Source organism: Pteronotus mesoamericanus, unplaced genomic scaffold (assembly GCF_021234165.1).
Source record: "Pteronotus mesoamericanus isolate MK-2021 breed Mesoamerican mustached bat unplaced genomic scaffold, CSHL_Meso_final scaffold_21, whole genome shotgun sequence".
NCBI lineage: Eukaryota > Metazoa > Chordata > Mammalia > Chiroptera > Mormoopidae > Pteronotus > Pteronotus mesoamericanus.
The window spans coordinates 8,358,189-8,378,476 of record NW_026555310.1 but is presented as its reverse complement, the minus strand read 5'-3'; the positions used below and the strand labels follow the sequence as shown (position 1 = coordinate 8,378,476).

General features: G+C 39.3%; 1 pseudogene; it reads right to left on the bottom strand.

Moving 5' to 3' along the window:
* Window positions 1-3,000: 3,000 nt before the first annotated feature.
* Window positions 3,001-3,494, bottom strand: LOC129084689 (40S ribosomal protein S12-like; annotated as a pseudogene).
* Between the last annotated feature and the right edge of the window lie 16,794 nt (window positions 3,495-20,288).

The window sequence follows — 20,288 nt, the reverse complement described above, 5'->3', positions numbered from 1 at the left end:
CCAACCTACAAATAAAGCATAGGTGATATATCTAGTTATAGAATAGAACATAAGTACTATAAATCTTGATGGTGAAAAAAACAATATTTTGTGCCAGTGGTTGATGAGATACGGAGGAGATATACTGATGTTTGTGCTCCCCCAAGTTCACATGTTGCTATCCTAACCCCCAAAGTAATGGCTTCTGGAGACTGGACCTTTGGGAGGTGATTGGGTCATGACAGTAGAGCCCTCATGAATGAGATTAGTGAGCTCCTTGCACTGCTTTCTGCCATGTGAGGATACAGTGACGGTGTGGCCATCTGCAAATCAGAAGCAGACACTCTCCAGACACTGACTCTGCTAGGGCTTTGATCTTGGACGTGGCAGCCTCCAAAGCTGTGAGAACTAAATTTCTGTCATTTAAACCATCTAATCTATGGTACTTTGTTATAGCAACCTGAACTGACTAAAACAGATGGTGATCTTTTAAAAACATAAAGCAGTTATCTCTCCCCTGCCTAAAACCTCCAATGCTTTCCACTTCACCCAGAATAAAATTCAAGCTTTTTACTACGGTCTCCTGGGCCCTATAGGACCGGCCTCTCCTGTTCTCCTGCCTCCTCTAGTGCACACTGAAACCTTCGTTTACAGCACTTACATTGTGACCTGATGACAGCGCCTAGAAAATGAAGAGTTTTCCATCTCTCTTCTACCTGCTATGACTTCCTTGCTCCCTCAACAACATACACACGTCTTGGTGGATAATTCAACTTAACTGTTTCATAGTGTCCAGCTGTATGAATAAATTCATATATTTATGTATGCATTCCCCAACTGATGAGCATTTAAATTGTTTCAAATGTTTTGCTGTTCCTAGTAAAAGTTTAGTGAACACCTTTTATTGAATTTAAGAAGATTGTTTATACTTATCATCTGACAAGGATTTTTTATAATAAGTAAATCTTAAATTTTATCAAATATTTTATTATGATTATCTACTAAGATGTTTATATATTTTTACTTTTTCAATAAGTCAATGCATTAAATTTACTTGGATAGATTTTTTCCAATATTAAACTATCCCTGTTTTGTAAGTAAACTCAATGTTAATCATGATTACTATTTTTAAATACTGCTACCTGGATTTAGTTTACTAATAATATATTTCTTAATTTTGCACCTATATCCATAAGTGATATTTTTCAGTAAATTGATTACTTAATTTTAGTGTGTAAGGTTATGCTGTGCTTATACAATGAGTTGAATATTTTTTCCTCTTGTCTGAGAAATTTTATCTACTTTCCTTGAAACTTTCATGCAACTCATCTTTTGCTACCTAAAAGATATTCTTCTTTTGGAAAAGTAGAGCTGTTAAAACTGATACCATTTATTTAGTGATTATTCATTTATTTGGATTTTCTATTTCTTCTGAGTTTAATATTTACATTTTTTCCTAGAAAACAGCCCATTTCATTTGTTTTTAAATTCATTGGCAAAAAAAAAAAAAAAGTTGGTTAGTATGTACCCAGATACAGTTTGCTGTATTTTATTTGATCAGTTGTCTTAAAGATATATATTTTTATTGACCTTTTCAAAAAATAGGTTTTCAGTTTGCTAATTATTGCTACTGGTAATTTTATTTTAAAAGACTTTTTTATTTATTGATTTTAGAAAGAGAGGGAAGACAGGGGAGAGAAAGAAAGAGAAAGAAAAACATTGATTTGTTGTTCCATTTATATATGCATTCATTGGTTGATTCTTGTAAATGCCCTGAAGGACTCAACCCACAACCCTGGTGTATTGGGATGATGCTCTAACCAACTGAGCTATTTGGCCAGGGCCTAGTGACTTTTCTATGCATATCTTCTCTGTTCATTTTTTCTCTTATTATTATGAACTTACATTTTTTCCATAGGTTTACTGTTTCATTTTTATAGCTTCTTTAATTATATCATGAAGTCATTTAATGAAAATAACATTTATTGTTTATAAGTTAATACATTAAGGTATAAATTTCCTCCTAAATATTGTATCTATATAATACAAATTTTGAAATGCAGTAGGTTTTTTTCTTTTAACCTTAAATATTTTATCATTTATTTTGTAGTTTCCTCTTTAACCCATGGATTATTTTTGAGTATTGGGTTCTTTTAAAACTATCCTTTGTTATTACTTTCTACTGTAATTGCACTGTAGTTTAAAAACACAGGGTCTGTGTGATAATAATTCTTTGAAATTTGTTGAAATGTTTAATTTTTATAAATATTTTATTTATGCTTGAAAAGAATGTCTATTCATATGTTGGGCAAAAGGTTTTGTATGTGGTTTGCATGTCTGTGTATGATAAACTCTTAATTAGAACCATATATTATTTATTTTTACAAATTGTTATTTTGTTTATTTTATATATTTGTTTTTGATCAAGTTTTTAAAAATTATTCAACTATGATTGTGGATTTGTCTACCTCTCTTTGTGGTTTGTATTCTTTCTACAGTTTGAGGCTATGTTATCAACTCTGTACTTGTTCGTGATTATTATGTTCTCTTTGTGGATTGTCTTTTACTGAGTTGTAGGTCAGCTTCAGTCCTACTAGTGCATTCTCTTTTGTATGACTTTAACATTGCCCTAATAGGTTCTGTTTTGATTATGCTCCTAGTGTACTTCACTTTGTGGTTTTATTTTATGGGTATGTCTATACGCAGTAAGTAGCTTGATTTTATGAAATCCTTTATTGGTGTTTCAGTAGCTGAGTTTAATCCAGTGATACTTCTGATTATTGAAACATTTGGAATTACTTATGTCATATTGTATGTTTTATATTTACCAGGCTTTTCTTTCCTTCTTTTCTGTTTCTTTTCTTGAGTTGATTTTATCAAGTTATTAATTAAAAATTTAAAGATTTCATTATCTCTTTCCTCATAATAAAATTATAAAGTTTTCACTATATACTGAGTTTCCCTTACTCTTTTACAGGCATTAATTAATTTACAAATGTGTTTATCAAATAGGCATCATACTTTTTAAAAAAAAAAAAAAAGCAAGTTTATTTGTTCATTTCTTGCATTTGAAGTACTCCTCGATGACATGCTTTGCCTGAGACTCTTTGCCGTAGTCCTTCACCACCACACAACTGCAACCAACAACTTTACGGGGTTTTCCTTCTCTGTTGATCTTACAGAGGCCTACCCATTCCCCTAGATTCTTATTGTCATCAACCTTAATTAGGTTGGTCTGGTGTTCAGTGCAGACGGCCTCCACGAACTTGATATACATAGGCTCATCACAGTTGGATGGGCCTGGCGCTTGTCTGAGGCTTTGGCAGCTTCGCGGATTCCGCCTGCTAGGCCATCGTGGATGGGGGCGGTCTTCAGCACCTCTTGTAGAGCAGTAATTACGTCCATTACACCTCCAGCAGCCCTGCCTTCCTCAGCCGTGGCTGTGGGTTATGGGTGGAGCCGAATCTTGAACGCACCCAAGCCTCCGCCTCCGCGCAGCTCCGCGGCCGCAGGGAAAGCGCATCATACTTTTTTTCCTACGGATTTTTTGGTTGTTAATCTCTGTAAAAAGCTCTTTAGATGAGGGCCTATGGACAAAGGACTATTTTGTGTACCTGCATGATGTCTATATTTTGAAGTAAACCTTGAATAGTAGTTTAGCTGGGCATAAAATTAGGTTTCTGTCTGCCAACAAAACTCCAAGGAATTGGGAGCAAACCAGCGCTTCACTGAAGAGGACTCCAGGTAGCACATCACAGTGCCCCCTGCACAGCTCTGCTTCTGTGATAACATGATTTGAGGGACATCACAGGTTGAACGTCCACACGAGCAGTTTGGTGCACATGCTAATTGCTCAGGTGTTTTATCTTCCCTTACCACCCCATATAGACCACTTTATATAAATTATAAAGTTTTGGCAGGTGTCATGGCTCTTTGTAAGCTTACCTTTATATTCTGGGGTATCTACCATAGTCCCATTGCCTTATACCATGAGTCTGGCACAGGTCCGGCATAGTACATGAAGTTTAGTACCAAATTTTATCGAGTGCCATTTCACCACCGACCGGTGTCATCTTTTTTCTGAGCCTATTGATTTGATTCATAGTAAGCCCTGAAGTTCTTCTCAGTTAATGTATTTTCACATTATTTCCATTACTGCAGATTTCTGGTAATTACAGGGCCTTATCCTAAGGAGTGGATTTATCCAAAGGAGTTAGACTTTTCTCTCCCCCAACCTGAGCAGCTGGTAGCAAGACATTTGCCTCCAGATTAAAGTTATGATAACTTCTACCTGTGTGTTCTGCTTGTAGAAATTAGCTTTTCTTCCATGTTGTTTGCACAGTATTCACATATTTGCATTATTTGCACAATGTTTGCATTCACTGTATTTGCATTTACTTTTTGTGTTACAGCTCACGTTCAACAGAATGGATCAGTAGGTTGAGTGTGATATTCAAGAATAAACTGATTCTGAGATGTATATGGAAATACAAACAATCTAAAAGAGTCTAAATTATTTCCATAAAGGATAGGACTTATTTTATGAATTTTAAAAACTTTCTTATGATTTTAAAATGGCTTGTATGATATATGTATTATCTTGAATAGCCTGAACCTCTCGCTTTAGGACTGAAATATCTTTGACCCTTGAACAACACAGGCTTGAACTCCACTGGGCCACTTATAAGCAGATGTTTTTCAATAAATACATACAGTACTATAAATGTACCTTCTCTTATGATTTTTAAATAATATTTTCTCTAGTACTTGTTTTTAAGAATGAAGTATATAATACATATAACACACAAAATATGTACTAATCAATTTTTTATGTTGTCAGTAAGACTTCTGGCCAAGAGTAAGCTGTCAGTAGTTAAGTGTTAGGGTTGTCAAAAGCTATATACGTATTTTCAATTGTGCAAGGAGTTGGCACCCCCAAGCCCCTGCATTGTTCAAAGGTCACCTGTATATAGGAAATAAGATATTAGACTTTTCAATAAGACAGAGCAAATGGCCAGTAGCAGAGCATTTGACCCTTTCCCATTACTTGATCATTTTCTTCCCTTGTACAAAAAGAGACTGACAATGCTGTCTGTTTGAAAATTACATCCAAATGCTGCAACTCCCTGCCTCCTCTGGTTGGAAGAGGAGTCCAACTTTCAATAGGACAGCGTATATGGCGGCTAGTCCACTGGAAGTAGGAGTTCCCTGTGCTTCTTTGGTCCTAGCACCCCACTGTGAGCCTCCCATGTCAGAAGGCCTACTCACACCTAGAGTTTATGCTAGGAAGACACCCTGAAGTCTCTTGTTCCCTTTCCTCTTTCCTGCCCCAAATTGTTGTAGAGTCCCAGACAACTCTGATTCATTCTCTAGACCTACAGCTCATGTTAGACCAGCTCCGAGAATTTCATTCACTCTATGTAAGCAGAGGTTATTACCCCTTTAATCTAGAGCAGTTATTTTCACCTTTTCCATCTCATGGCACACATAAACTAATGACTAAGATTCTGTGACAGACCAAAAAATATATTTTTTGCCAATCTGATAAAAAATATGTATAATGTTGTCTGTTGTCATTTTTTTTTTTAATTTGACAGTCTAAGAGAAGAGATCAGTGCCCTTGACTAAAGAGTTAGAGATTGCTTGTTATAAAAATTCGTGTGGCACACCCGTGTGCCTCTTTCAGAACGCTGGTTGAAAATTGCTGATCTAGAAGCAACCAGCTTGCTTGCTACTTCCTGCCCAGTGTGGGAGAGGGGAGGGGTCCAGCTCCATCAGATGCAATTAATTATCCTGACCATTGCCCCGAACACCCCCCACCCCCACGCCCACCCCACCTTCACACTCTGTGTGTTAGCTGACCCCGGGCTGGAGTAAGCCTGAGGCCTCCTGAGGAAGGAGCCTGACTTGCATGAGGGTTGCTCCTATGAGTATTTTGAGTTTTGTTTATTCTTCTCTTTTTGTCCGCAGCAGAAGAGGAGGAGCCAGCAGAAAGTAGATTGCCAATAAACAAGGGAAGAATAATTGACAAAACAAGTTCCCTGAGAATCTGGAAAGGATAGAATTGAGAATTCAATTCTCAGGTAGAACAGAAATAGCCACACTTTTCCTTCTGTTAAATGGAGAGAAAACGGGAAAGCAAGGACCAGCCTTAGGGCACAGCCTTAGATAAATTATCCAAGTGGCTTATACATTATATGGACTCAAATACTTACTGAATTCAATAGAAGTTACCTAGTGACTCAAACTGCCAGCTTCTGGTGAGTAAGGAAAGCAGTCATTGAAACATTATATGCAGCAATCAGCCACATGGAAATTTAATATAGATATTTAGAGCAGAACACTGGGCTGGGTAGGCCATGTAGTGGACCTAATAAAGCAAATGGTATACTTAGTAGTCACCTATTCTTTTAACTATAGTGATTATCAAATGTACATTGTTTGTCAACGTACCAGGACAGACCTGCACCAGCAACAGAAATCTTCTCCCATCTCTGAACATTTCCAAAAGATTAAAGAAAGAAGGTAACAAAAGATTGAGCTCTATGTCAGGCTCTATGCCTAATACCGCAATACATAAATGTTTCATTTATTTCCTTACAACAAGGCTATTGAAGAAAATGACTTTGCTGAGTCATGGGTCTCAGAAGCAGAGGTGGGACTCAAATTCAGAGCTACGTGGTGTAAAAGCCCACTCTTGCCACATTCAACAATGCAACAAGCAAAAATAATAATAATTAAAGTAAAAGAAAAATTAATCTCCAGTAAAATCATTTTATGCCAGAAAGAGACGATTCAAGTACCTAACAGAGAAAATGTCCAGCTGAAAAACATTCCCACTTAACCTGACTCTTTTCTGTGGCTCTATAAAGTGTCATAGATTTGTGGGTGTTTTCAGGAAATTGACAACCTGTAGACAGAGCATAACTTTTTGTTTATCTGTAGACTTCCTCTATTCCAGTGAGAAAACAATTTTAAAATGCCTTCCATTTCTCTACCTCTGAATTTGAGGTCCTCTATTATTTTCCGTTGTCAAAACTCAGACAAACCTTATTACTTTATTAGGTCATTGGCTATGATTTATATGTCTCCTAAGAGGAGTGACTGTAGACAGGGAGAGTGATAGGACTTATCAGGCCCTGAGTGGACTGAGATCACCCATTAAGTTAGCCTGTCTGCCCTGCTCTTGACAGTTATTAATGCTTCTACTTCCTGCCATTTCCGATGCTTTTTCTTCTGGGGTACCAGTTCCAGATGCTGTTGTTACACTGTGGCAGTACTTACAGAGGAAGCATGCCAGTGTTTCTGTGTCTTGGGCATAGTCCTGCTGTAACCATTCTCTGGCTGGCCCCCTTCCAAAGCATTGTCCAAGAAGTGCAAAATGACCAGCATGAGCCAGTGAGAGTCCCTGAAACAACCAGCATATCTTTGCTCAGGCCACGTTCAGGTGCAAGTTGTTTCTCAGTAAAGAAAGTACTGCATGTTGCCAACTCCTCAGCCTTCATTGTGCTTATAACCTTAGTGGCTAATGAGCCCAACAAGCCAGCTCTTTGCTCACAGTAACAGCTGTTTCCTGTTGCAGCTGGGCAAATGGGGACAGTGAGAGATGTGATTTCCCTGTATCAGTCAGATATATTCGGTTATGCTGTGGTAACAAATGATCTCCAAATCTCAGTGGCTTACAATAATAATAAATAGCTCTATTTTGCATTTATACTTGTATCCACTGCGGGTTGGCCCCAACCCTCCTCTATGTTGTCTCCACTCCAGGACCCAGGCTCATGGAGCAGCCTCTCTGGGGAACATTAAGTCTGTGGCAGAGACAAACGAAGCATGACAAAACCCAAGCTTGTTCTCAAAGCTTCAGTCCCCACTTCATCAACAAAGCAAGTCACACGGCCATTCCTGATATCAGCGGCGAGGCAATGTGAAATCCTCCTTCAGGGAGCAGTACCCTAGGGAGGGGCAGCCAACCGTTTGGGCATTAATATAACCTGCCACTCTCACTTTGATGGAGACCTCTCGATACATCACCAAACTACCTTAAAAGGAGCACCATTATGAAGCCCAAGTCTTAAGACCTCACGAGTTTCTGCCAGGGCAGGGGAGACCTGCTCATTTTCTCAGCAGCACCTGCCATGTTGCATTGAGCTCCTCAGACATTGACAGATGGTGCTGGTGTCCTGGAGGCTCCCTGAGATGAGTCAAGGTGTTGCTCCTGGTCTTTGCAGTTCCTAGGCTGTGTGATCCCAATGCCTGAAGAAGCAGACCTCAGTCCTTGCCCAGCCCCTGGGGCAGGGTAGGGAGAGAAACCCCTCCATCAGAGCCCACATGTGTGTCAGTGAAGGACATTCTACTCTGAGTCACTTATTTTTACAGCCTGTCAGAGACCAAATTAGATCACTTTGAAGGAATACATTATGACCCATCTGTCCATTCAGATAAATCACTGACCTTCCTTTTTCTTTTGCCCTAGCAGTAGGGTGTTCAAAACAGTTGTCTGCGTGATAAATCTTTACCAGTTTAGTAGTATAAATGTTGTTGTGCTTGATGTTTTATGCTATGATTATTTCTGTCTTGAAATATATAGGACTTAGGGAGATAATGCTGTCTTCAGCATCATGAGGCACACATGAAATAAAGATGATTTAATGATTTGAAATATGTTAATACGCAGAAAATGTCTCACATGGAGTTCTTCTAAAAAGTTACTCAAAATCTGGTTGAAAATAATTTCAAAAGTGTTAATAATAGCCCTTGCCAATGTGGATTTGTTAGTTGTAGGGTCATTCCATTCACCAAAAGATCCCTGGTTCAATTCCCAGTCAGGGCACGCACCTGGGTTATGGGTTCAATCCTTGGTCAGGGCAAGTACAGGAGGCAACCAATCAATGTTTCTCTCTCACATAAATGTTTCTCTATCTCTCTTTCTCTCTCTACCCTCCACTTTCTCCCTTCCTCTCTCTGTAAAGATCAGTGAACATGTTCTCAAATGAGAATTTTTTTAAAAATTTTTGTGTTAATAATATAACAATTTTAAATATATCATTTTGTGGCTACACACATGCAGGCACACAAACACATCTGTCTTTATATATAAAATTTATTGAGTATTAAGCATTTATTACTCATATAAGTCAGGGAGACAAAGAGAGCCAACTTCAAAAGTGTCTCCCGTGATGATATTAACAGCCTATAACTGCTGTACCATTATGGACTTTTTTAAACTCACATTAAAGCAACTGATATTTCTTCTCTCAAAAAAAAAAAAAAAATACATACTTTTGAGCACCAATCATGAGCCAGGCACAGGGCCCACAGGAGAGAATGAAACATAAACATCGCAGCCCTTGTGGAACTTAGGTTCTAGTTGAGAGAGGAGGAGAGCGAAGGGAACATAGTGGCATCTCCCGCACGTCCCCCTGACCAGCCTCCTCCACCGGGGCTGTGCATCTCTACGGCCCACGCCAAGGCGCTCACTTGGCTTCTTATCTCCAACTGGATTTGGCCGGTGGGAGACACTTGAGGCACATGAGGAAAATCAAGTTGTGTTTATGAGACGTGAGCCCTCTCCATTGCTGCTCTGCTCTCCAGGCTCCCCTCTCAATCCCAGCCCCTGCTCTTGCGCTTTCCCCCTGCAGGCCTGGCTCCCCACCGCCCCCGCCATTGCCGCTTTGCCCTAGGGCGCTACGCTACCCCCTGCTGGTTTCCCTAACCCTTGCCCACACCTTCCTTAATCCTTCCTTTAGTACATTATCCTGAGATCGCCCAGTTCAAGGGCACTGTTTCCTGTTGTAACCCTGACCAACACAAAAATAGAGAAACTGTACAGTAGCTTAGATATTGGTAAGTCCTGCTGAGAAAAACAAGACAAGGGAAGGAGGTAAAGCGTGCTGGGTCAGGGCAGGCGGGTGTTTTTTAAGCAGTGTGGTCAGAGGTTTCATCAGTAAAAGTGTATAATACTACATATTTGCATATCTCCCAGCAGCACTTTGCTTTCAGAGGAAAGGAAAAGGAAGCAAGGAACCCCAACATGGAAAATCTAGTCAAGGAACATCGCTGGTTGAAGCGGAGGCGGGAGTAGAGGTGGAGGCTCAGGGACCTCCCACTCCCATGTGGCTGAGTCTTCCCGCTGCCCTCCAGGCTGCGCGGTCGTTCTCCACCTCCACACACCCCCGCCCCCCGCCCCCCTCCCCCGCCCGCCACCGTGACTCCTGACGCACTCCTACCACACAGGGCTCTGCCATACGCACAGCCAAGGCTGGTACCCAATATTCAGTTCTTAATCCCCTCCAAGTTTTATGCCACATCATTCCAGAGAAACATAAAACTCTTCATCTCACCCTCAGGATAGCTTTTATAGGACCACGATTCAGTTCTATGTCTCCATCTCTCACCCACTGCTAAAAAACGAAGAGGTCTCATATATATTTGTATTTTCATCTTTATTTGTAAAATTGACATTAAGGATCTTTTATTTGTATTTAGAGAGGGAAAGGAAGGGAGAAAGAGAGGGAGAGAAACATCAATGTGTGGTTACCTCTCAAGTGCCCCCTACTGGAGACCTGGCCTGTAACCCAGGCATGTGCGCTGACTGGGAATCAAACCGGTGACCTTTTGGTTCACAGGACAGTGCTCAATCCATTGAGCCACACCAGCCAGCGTGACATTAAGGATCTTGTCCCAATTTTTTTCATCATCTTCATTACAAAGGTCCATATGAGAGTTATCTCAGATCCCAGGGCCAGGAAAATGTTTCCTCTCCAAATGGACTTAGATGGTCCTTCTACTGAAAAACGAGAAGTTTGTATTCCTTCATGTTTTCCTCTTGGCATTGACAAGCAGGAAACTCAGAGCTAAGTGTCATGCTAAATGGCTGTGACTTTTCTCAAAAATGTTTTCTTAATGTAATTTTTTCTTTTCTAGTTTCTCTTCTGGTTTTTTTTTTTTTTTGTTATATATGTTTTATTTTATTGTCTGTATGATTTTCTTATAGTAGTAGATAGATTAAATAAATATTATAATGGCCCTGGTCTTGTGGCTCAGTTGGTTGAGTCATCATCCTGTTCACCAAGAAGTTGTGGGTTTGATCCCTGGTCAGGGAACATATATCGGTTGCAGGTTCAATCCCAGGTCTGGGAACATATAGGAGACAACCATCATTGTTTCTCTCTCACATCACTGTTTCTCTCTCCTTCTCTCTCTCTCCTTCTCCCCCTCCCTTCTCCTCTCTCTAAAAATCAATAAACATATCCTCAGGTGAGGATTAAAATAAACAAACAAACATTATAATGCAATTGGATTAAAATATTTTATTTGTATTTTGGTTGACTATTTTTCCTGACTATATCTACATCAAAATAATCTAAAAATTATGAAAACTTTAGCCAATTAATAATTTTTGGTTTCTCTGCTAACCAAAATAACCAATTTGACTGAGTTTTCTTTCCCACTCTAGAGGCTGTGCTGCTTCATTCAAGAAAGGCAAAGCAATACTTGTAGGTAATTTTTCATTGCCAGGGTCAGTGCTCAGTACTGAGGGCTCAAAGATGAATGTGATATAGACCCTGTCCTCAGGGAATTTACTGTCTAGAATTAAAGTTATTTTCTCAATCTTCCCATTCAGAACTAGTACTTATTTGCAATTAAAAACCAATTTGCCCAAGAATACATTTTTGAAAGCAACATTAGCTTTCCCACTTAGTTCTCCAATGCCAACAGAGATGGAGGTAAAAGAAAGAAATATTCTAACCCTTCTCCACCCGGGGCTTGCCTCCGGAGAAGCAGGACACTGGGTTTAAAGGCTCCTGCGCCGGGGTGCCTAGGGGCCGGCCCGGGCTCCTGACGGGCCCCTGGGGGCCTTCGTGCTCCTGCTCCTGCTCCTGCTCCATCCTACTGCCTTCAACATCAGATCCTCTGAAAACATTTAAAATCAATATTTGGCTTTGAAAGCCTGAAATGTATCTGCCTAATAGGTCGAGCTACATTTTTATATCAATCATAATTCCTAGAAAGTTTTTGTAGCTTTCCAAGTTTGACAAATCACTATATGCCATTGACAACGCAACAACTATCAGCCAAGGTATTTCATGACCTCCGGGTTACAGATAGGATCAGTCCCCGCAAATCTCCAGCTTCTATGCTATTCTTTCATTTGACAAATATTTGCTAAGCACCTACAGTATGCCAGGCTCTGGATATATGCTGGGATATAAGTGATAAACTAGACAAATGTGTCCTCTGCCTTCATAAAGCTGTGTTTAATAGAAAACACAGTGAACAAATAACTCCAAGTGTGATGAGGGCAAGGATGTTTGTCTGATGCCATCACTGCTGTTATCTCTTGTACATATAACAATGCAAGACTCAGTAAGCATTTGCTGAATGAACAGTAGGAAAGAGGAAGCAGAGAGATGCACAGGAACATATGTCAGCGGACCTCGTCTAGTCTGGGGAGCTGGGGGGGGACGTCCTAAAGAAAAGGCACTTCGTCCGGCACTTAAACAATGAGTTGAAGAGATGAAGGAAGGGTGATGCAGGTGGAAGGAAACTTTGTTCAGAGGCCCAGATGTAAAGGAAATGAAGCTTTATAAACAAATACAGACCTATATACACAGAGTGGCTACTGTGGAAAGAGCATAGGGCAGAGCGACAAAAGATGGGCTTAAGTTAGATGTAAATGGCAGCTCAGATGATCTCACCAAGCAAGTTACAAATTCTGTACTTTATCTTACAGGCAATGGGAAACCACTGAAGTGTTTCAAGTAGATGAGTGATGGGATCAGATTTATTATTTTTAAAGATCCCTCTATATAGAGAGAGAAGTCCTTGTAGCTGATGTGAGAAAGTGCTGCATTCACTCTTATCATCTTTCTGTTGCTCTACACTCTTACTGCTTCCCCTTACTGCTTGCTCTGGAGTGTTCCATTTGTAAGACATCTTTGTTGGAATCCGACATCCCTCCTGCATGCCAGCTCCCCCCTCAGAGAGGGTGGCATTGCTGTCTCCCAGACAGAGGCCTAGTTTACTCTGCCATGATTTCTTACTCCACATACCCTTTCAATCGTAAACATATTCTATGTTGATCTATACTACCATATACCTGTAACTTATATCCCAAGATTCTCCTCTCTTCTGTGATGACTGAGTATCCCTAACATACAAACCAGTAAGTTTAAACTCCTCTGCCTCAGAAAATAAGGAGCCCTGCACAATTCTGAGAGTACCCAGAAAACGCTCCCACTCCCCTGTTGTTGCTTGTTCTCTCACTCCAGCCTGCTGCTCCCCAAATTTCCCTGATCATTTCTTGTGGCCTCATCATCATTTCATTTGCTCTCCCAAAATTCAATCAGTCTGCAGGGGCACATTGCCCCCAATCACAGACCCCCTTTCATCCCTCCAAAGCCCAGCAAGGGGCTCGGGGCCAGAGACCCTCAGGGAAGAACGGCAGAGCGAACGTTCGGTTCTCAGCTCACTGCCACCGCATCCTCTGAGCGGGCCCTCCTTCGGCACTCTCCCCCGTGCCCCGCAGCCAGCTCCGTGCTACTGGGACCTATGTCTGTTCAACTCCGTCTGACTGTTGCCCAAGCTCTCCCCATGTGTCTAAAGCCTAAACATTCTTTTTTCTTAACTCCAACCCTCGGGGGCTAAACCAAGAAGCCTATAATAATCTGCAAGAGTTGCCAACCTGCACAGAACGACGACAGCTATTAACACTGCTAAAGGCAGGCATTTCATTCTTCTGCGACACAACATTTCCCTTCCAGACTAGCCCTGGGATTTACTTAACTTGGCAAACCAAAAGGCCCACCAAGTGTTTTCTTCCAAACGAAAAAACAATCTTCCATTGAAAGACATCTCTTCTTCATCCCCCTAGAACACAGACAAGGGGAAGTTTTTGAAAGAATATTTTTATTTACTTTATAGATGTATAAATATGTTTATATATAAAAGTATATAAACTCCCATAGAATGTTTCTCAAATTTCCCAAACTAATTATTGCTAACAAGTGAAAATTCCAGGAAGAACAGGGAATGTTATCTCAAAGCAGCTTATGGCAGGCATGTTATTTCTGTAGCATCGTATATTTTATCCTCTAAAAATTTACAGTCTGCATTTTACTCTAGTATGTTCATTCATATTTCAATATATAGCAATAGAATGAGATACATTTAAAACTCTGTCATAGTGTTACAAGCAGGATCCACAACATTTTATCAAGCTTAACAGGGAGAAACCACGCCTTGGCATAGTCAGTGGGAGAGAAAAGAGAGAGAATTGATCTGTTTCCTGTCTTCCAGGTTTATCTCAGAAGGGTTTAACTCCTCCACCTCCATTGTCTCGGCAGCTGTTCAGGACAATAGAGCCCATGCTCTATAGCGAGGGCCTCTTCAAAGTCCCCAGGTGGATGGGACCCCAGCATATGCAGAATGCTGAGCAAGAAAAAGAAGGAAGTCATCAAGGGACTTGGTGAAGTTTCACAGGGTTTGTGTCCCCCAACAAGCAAGCTCTATGAAAGGTCAAAGTTCTACCACACGTAACAATCCTTAGAGGACATCCAACATAAAAGATTATCATCTTGATCCTAAGATGAATGGACTTCACATAATGCCTACATTATCGTTTCTATAATTTGAATTATCCAATTTATACAATTTTTTAGCAGTTTCTAGTCTGCAACTCTGAAACTTAGTCTTTAAATATGTTTCCCTATATAGTTTTCTCAGAATTTGTGTAATACTTTCCCCTACCATCATATTTTTGGATGTTCTAAGTCAGGGACAAAAATAATACAGGGCCCAGCAGAAGTGAGGCCTGCTTGAGTGTGGCTGGTAGGGCAATAATGTGGGTGTAATAATTTAGAGTTTTAATCTGAACATTTTACCTAAAATATCATATGATGTGCTTGAGTGTGATATTGTTATCTTACAGAATTACATGCTTATCATTTTGTAATAAAAGATTTTGTAATTAAAAAAAGGGGCATTTTTTGTGCTGGACCCTGTATAAAAGTTAAGAAAATGGACACTGGACAATTTACAAACCATTACAAATCTCAATTTCTTCATAAACTCCTTCTTTTATAATGAATAAATGGATAATACATTAAGAATTTTTTTTTTGGTAAATGCCTGGCACAAAACACTTAAATATTTTATATTGTACTGTCATAATTGCTATTATTAATTATTTTTCATGCCACAAATCAATTACTAAAGTATGGAACATACCATAAATGTTTAATAAGGAATTTATTGAATGATCCAGATAGGCCATGCTTTTTAAAATAATGTGTCTATACAAGAAGGAATACTCTTTGGGTCTTTTTTGATTTATTTGTCAAAAGAAGGGATTAGACACAATAACTCAAAACTCATAATGTTATTTGTTAAAGTTAATTGTTTTGTTGAAATATCTACTTGCTGCCTCTTCTAGTTACTAGCAAACATAAATACACCAGCATGTACTATAATGGAGAAATTATGAAAATAAGCACTGGGTGTGTAAGATATGATTCATAATGATGACACACAAGATGCTCGCTTAGATATCTAACTGTCTTATCAAAATTGAATAGACAAAACTAAATCATCATCTTTTCCCATAAAACTTCTCTTTTTGTTTATATCCCAATGACTAGTACATCCATCCATGGCAAGTGCCAGGGTGCTGGTCTTACTGTTTTCATTAATCTCAACACATCTTGTTATTTCTATCATATATGTGTGTATGTGTGTGTGTGTGCGCTTGCGTGCATCAGAATTCATCTAATTAATATCTATTAGTACCACCTAGTTCAAGCTACCATCACCTTTCTCTTATAATAACACAATAATCTCCTTACTTGTTTCCTTACAATTATTCTTGAATCCTCTAATCCATTCTCCACACACCACAATATGCCCATTTTAGAACTAAATCTATCTCCCACACTTCTGGGTTATAATCCCTCAGTGTCTTCTGTGGACAATCAGATTATTGTAGAAAAAGTGCTCCTTCCCTCCCTCACCTGCTCCTTTAGAAGATTATCCTTCTGTGCCCCAGTGATGCTGGGCATGGACATGTGATTTGCTTTGACCAATGGGATGTTAGTTCATTTGACACAAGCAGAAATTGTGCCTGTTGCTTGCTCTCTGGCTTGCTCTTTTGTGCTTCTGCTATCAGAATAAGAAGCACTTCCTCGGGTAGCCACTGGCCCTTAGGCCTGTGCTCCAGGGTAATACAGGTGGGACAGAGCCCACCCTCAGACCTGCAGTCTGAAGCCAAGCCAATCCATTTAACTTGTGCAAGCAAGAAATAAGTGCTCATTGTCTTATGCTCTTGAGATTTGGTGGTTGTTTGTTATGCAGCAATAGCTAACTGATATAACTCCATGTAAAGTCAACTTAAAAACTCTTAATGTGACCTAAAAGCCTCTGATGGGTTTCCAGCCTCACCATGTAGCATACCCGTTCCTCTTCCTCCCCACACTATACTGTATCCTCTCTTTCAGTTCTTTAAGTATGAGAGCCCTTTCCCAGCCTGGAGTCATTACACACGTTGTTCTGTTGGCCTGGATGTTGTTTCTCTGTCTCTTGGTCTAGCCAACTTCTGACTCACATTCTATCTATCCTTCTATGTCCCTGCCTCAGGGAAACCAGCCCTAAAACTTCTCTCCACCCAAGTACCAAACTAGGAAGCACCCCTATATTATTTATTTCCATCTCACTCTATATTTCTTTTATAGCATTCAGAAAAAGGGTAATTTATTAACTTGGGAAAACATAATGCTTATGTAATGGCTCTTACACTGAATGCTTAGCTCCATCACATCAGGACAGTGTCAGTCTGATTTACCACCGTACCTTTATGACTAGCACATGCCTAACATGGTAAGTACTTGAATAAACAATTTGAGTCACTCATATTTCCTTGATTGGAACAGACTAAAATAGCTTTTACACACTATTTATCTTATATCAAGTGATGCCAATAAAACTATTATATTTTAGAGCCCTTCAGTGGCAGGTTGTTTTGGTTGAGCAGACAATTTTCTTGTCTTTCTAGAATCCAATCTATTTCTTATATTCTTATTATTACAATATGTTTAAGTATGTCCCAGGCTGAAATGACAGCTAACAATCTACCTTTCTCTTGTTCTATATCTAGCAGAACATTTGACAAATTGAATTACTGTAACCCATATGCAAACAAAAATATTAAAGGAAGTTATAACATGCCAGAGCTTTTTTTTTTTAAGTTAAGAGAATTTTTAAATTAAAATGTTGCTAAGGGAGAAGGGTAAAGTGAAAATATCTTGAGTTCAGGATTGTGATAGAGGAGGAAAATGCATATCAGGTAACTTTAAAAAAAATCAACCTGTTATCCTGTATGTACAAGAAATTGTCAGTGCAAGAAAAAGAAAGAAGGAGGTGGGGAGGGAGGAAGGAAGGAGGGAAGAATGAAAAAAAGGGAAGGAAGGAGGGAGGAAGGAGAAAGGAGAGCGAAAGAGGAAAAAGAGAGGGGGGAGAAGACTTTCAGCATCAGCAGGCCCACTGGTTAAAACTGAATTGGAACAGAAGCTCCTGTCTGTAAAATAATATCCCTCATAGGCCTCTAAAATAGCTGTTAAGGGGTTAACAAATAGTCTGAAGGCTGGAATTCTGCCCAGCCAGGGCCAGCCGGCTCTCTGCTAAAGCAGCTGTGTAAGCAACAGAGTCTGTAACCTTCAGAGCAGCTGTTAGGAGCAGCAGAGAATGAGGGTGAGCCCACATGGGGAGAAGGGGTCAGATCAGCATTTTATGCAGAAAAAGTCAAGGTAAAGCTTTTCGCAGAGTTTTTTGATAGGACCTTTTATGGTATCTAAAAATCTGTCTTCCTATTAGTATGAATCATTAGCAAATAAGACCAGGAAAGTAAGATTTTATCAGGCTTCTCTTCAAGAATGACCCACTTAAATGGGCCCCAAAGCACCTGTGTTTCTATACCTGAGGACAAAGCCACTGGATGATAAACTGAGCTGAATCTTAAGGATTATTTGCATAGTGTGGCCAGATTTTTTAAAGTAATACATGTAAGATACTTAACATTGTGCCTAAGTAGTAAACATTTATGGTCTGATCCACCCAAATAACATCTGTTCCTGGGATGTGTTATTGCCTCTCCTTAGCTATAAAATTAAAAGGGAAATTGCCATTTTCTTAAAAATCTCAGCTAGTCATCGTCATTGATTGGCCCAAGGTTGTTTATCCAACAGAAACAAGATTAGTAAGAATATCCCACATCCCTGACACAAGTTACTGGTCTGGGATAGGGGACCTGACATCTACTGAAGTAATTGAAACTTTACCTTAGGCTACAGCTTTTGTTTGTTTGTTTCTTTGTTCATTAACTTGAGACAAGAGAGAGTTTTGGTCCCTCTTCAGTGGCATACTGAGGAGAGAAGGGGAGAAGGGCTGTGGATGGCCGTTTCCTGCTCTGTGGTGAAAGGCACTGTGGGAGAGTGGAAGCAGCGTGCAGAGAAAAGCCGAGAGAAGAGAGTCCAGCCTAGTGGCCACCGGGGCCCCATTCCAGTTGCCTCTAACACCAGCTGGCTCCTGCTTTCTGTCACTTGCAACCCGAAGTTCTGACTAACATACACTGATATCTAGTAATGATTCAGTAAATGATGAAAGCTAATGTTGAGTCTACTGACCATGTTTTTTTAAAAAAATTTTAGTGTCAACATTTCATCAATTATTTGTCTAATGTTTTATTGTTGATATTTTACAGTTGTCCCAATTTTTCCCTCTTATACAACCTCCACCCAGTCTGCCCCCCACTCCTATAGGCAATTCCCCACACCTTTGTCCATGTCCATGGGTCCTTTATGTGTATGTTCCTTGATTAATTCCTTTACCTTCTTTCAAACAGTCCTACCTACTCCCTTCTCTCTTATAGCTGTGAGTCTATTCCATGATTCTATGCCTCTGGTTCTATTTTGATCATTAGTTTATTTTGTTTATTAGATCCTCTTATAAGTGAGATCATATGGTATTTGTCCTTCACTTAGTTTATTTCACTTAGCATGATAGTTTTTGTTCCATCTATGTTGTCTTAAGAGGTAAGAATTCCTTTGGTGTAAATGTACCACAGTTTTTTAATCCACTCATCTACTGATGGGCACTTAGGCTGTTTCCAGCACTTGGCTATTGTAAATAGCACTGCTATGAACATTGGGGTGCGTAAGTTCTTTTGAATTGGTGTTTTGGGATTCTTAGGGTATATTCTCAGCAGTGGAATTGCTGGGTCTAAAGGTAATTCCATTTTTAATATTTTGATAGTTTTATACTGTTTTCCAAAATTAAATAACACAGGGACTCAAAAAACAATTCAAAGAATCAATGAATCCTGGAGCTGGTTCTTTGAAAAGATAAACAAAATCAACAAACCTTTAACCAGACTCCTCAAGAAAAAAAAAGAGGACCCAAATAAAATCAGAAATGAAAGAGGAAAAGTAACAACTGATACCACAGAAATACAAAGATTGTAAGAAATTGCTATGAACAACTAACTATATGCCAAGAAATTGGACAACCTGGGTGAAATGAATAAATTTCTAGAAACATACAATCTTCCAAAAGTGAATTAGGAAGAACAGAAAACCAGAATAGAGTGATAACAATTAGTGAAATTGAAGCAGTAATCAAAAAACTCTCAGCATACAAAAGCCCTGGACAAAGTGGCCTGGACAAGACGAATTTTACCAAACCATCAAAGATCTAACACCGATCCTTGTCAAACTATTCCAAAATATCCAAAAGCGGGAAGACTCCCAAACTGTTTTTACGAAGCCAGTATTATCCTAATTCCAAACCAGGTAGATACAACAAGGAAAGAAAATTACAGGCCAATATCCCTGATGAATATTAATGCTAAAATCCTCAACAAAATATCAGCAAACTGGATTGAAAAATACATTAAAAAGATCATACACTATGATCAAGTGGGATTTATTCCAGGGATGCAAGGGTGGTACAATATTTGCAAACTAATAAACATGATACATCATAAATAAAATGAAAGATGAAAATTACATGGTCATGTGATAGATGCAGAGAAAGCATTTCCTAAAGTACCCATTTATGATAAAAACACTCAGCAAAGTGGGAACAGAGGGAACACACCTCAACATAATAAAGGTCATATACAAAAATCCTACTGATCTTATTTTAGAGAACCCCCAAGCAAGATTCTTAGTTTGAAAAAGGATTTCTCACATTTGTGATTTTTTTGTATCGAATTCTTACAAATGTGTAAATGCCCAGTGATACTTTGTGAAATACTTAAT